Below are 1,731 nucleotides of genomic sequence, written 5' to 3'. Positions count from 1 at the left end.
GGGTCCCATGTGGACTCCACCTTCCTTGGTGGTTTCTTCCGGACTTTTCTAGAACCTTCTAGAACCTTCCATAGAACCTTCCGTGACATTTTATTCACATAAAATGACATCCTATATATGAATCTTATTCTCCGGACCATTCCGGAACTCCTCGTGATGTCCGGTATCACATCCGGGACTTCGAACAAATATTCCAACTCCATTCCATATTCAAGAACTACCATTTCAACATCCAACTTTAAGTGTGTCACCCTACGGTTCGTGAACTATGCGGACATGGTTGAGTACTCACTCCGACCAATAACCAATAGCGGGATCCGGAGATCCATAATGGCTCCCACATATTCAACGATGACTTTAGTGATCGAATGAACCATTCACATATATTACCAATTCCCTTTGTCTCGCGATATTTTACTTGTCCGAGGTTTGATCTTCGGTATCACTCTATACCTTGTTCAACCTCGTCTCTCGACAAGTACTCTTTACTCGATACCGTGGTATGTGGTCTCTTATGAACTCATTCATATGCTTGCAAGACATTAGACGACATTCCACCGAGAGGGCCCAGAGTATATCTATCCGTCATCGGGATGGAAAAATCCCACTGTTGATCCATATGCCTCAACTCATACTTTCCGGATACTTAATCCCACCTTTATAGCCACCCATTTACGCAGTGGTGTTTGATGTAATCAAAGTACCTTTCCGGTATAAGTGATTTACATGATCTCATGGTCATAAGGACTAGGTAACTATGTATCGAAAGCTTATAGCAAATAACTTAATGACGAGATCTTATGCTACGCTTAATTGGGTGTGTCCATTACATCATTCATATAATGATATAACCTTGTTATTAATAACATCCAATGTTCATGATTATGAAACTAATCATCCATTAATCAACAAGCTAGTTTAAGAGGCATACTAGGGACTTCTTGTTTGTCTACATATCACACATGTACTAATGTTTCGGTTAATACAATTCTAGCATGATATATAAACATTTATCATAAACATAAAGATATAAATAATAACCACTTTATTATTGCCTCTAGGGCATATCTCCTTCAAAAAAATCCGAAAAAAGAAAGTTGATTGTACATAGAGGATGACATGCAGGTCCCATGAGTCAGCAGCTTACTCAATGTTTCCAAGGCGGCAGGGGATCAAAAGAAAAAGGAAATAGCCAAAAATCAGAGGGTGAAAAAAATCTAAGAAAAGAAACTTTTATAGTACATAGAGGATGACATGCGGGTCCCATGAACCAGCAGGTTCCTCAACGTTTTCAAAGGCCACTGGGGATCGAAAGAAAAAGGCAAATAGCCAGAAATTAGGGGTAAAAAATAAATCCAACAAAGGAAAGGTTTATTGTTCATAGAGGCTGACATGTGGGACCCATGAGCCAGCAACGTCCTCAATTTCAAAGGTGGCACATGATGGAAAGAAAAAGGCAAGTGACGAAATATCAGGGGGTAAGAAAATCCGAAGAAGAGAAACTTTATTGTACATAGAGGATGACATGCGGGTCCCATGAGCCAGCACCTTACTCAACGTTTCAGAGGCGGCATGAGATCGAAAGAAAAAGGAATGTGACCAAATATCAGGAGCAAAAAATAATCCAAGAAAAGAAACTTTTATTGTACATAGAGGATGACATATGGTTCCCACTAATACAAGCTCTTTCGCTCCAAGATCTTGCAAGTTGATTGTACATAGAGGATGACA

This window comes from Lolium rigidum, chromosome 5 (genome assembly GCF_022539505.1).
Source record: "Lolium rigidum isolate FL_2022 chromosome 5, APGP_CSIRO_Lrig_0.1, whole genome shotgun sequence".
NCBI classification, from domain to species: domain Eukaryota; kingdom Viridiplantae; phylum Streptophyta; class Magnoliopsida; order Poales; family Poaceae; genus Lolium; species Lolium rigidum.
The sequence above is the reverse complement of the archived record's forward strand: the minus strand, read 5'-3'. Positions refer to the sequence as shown.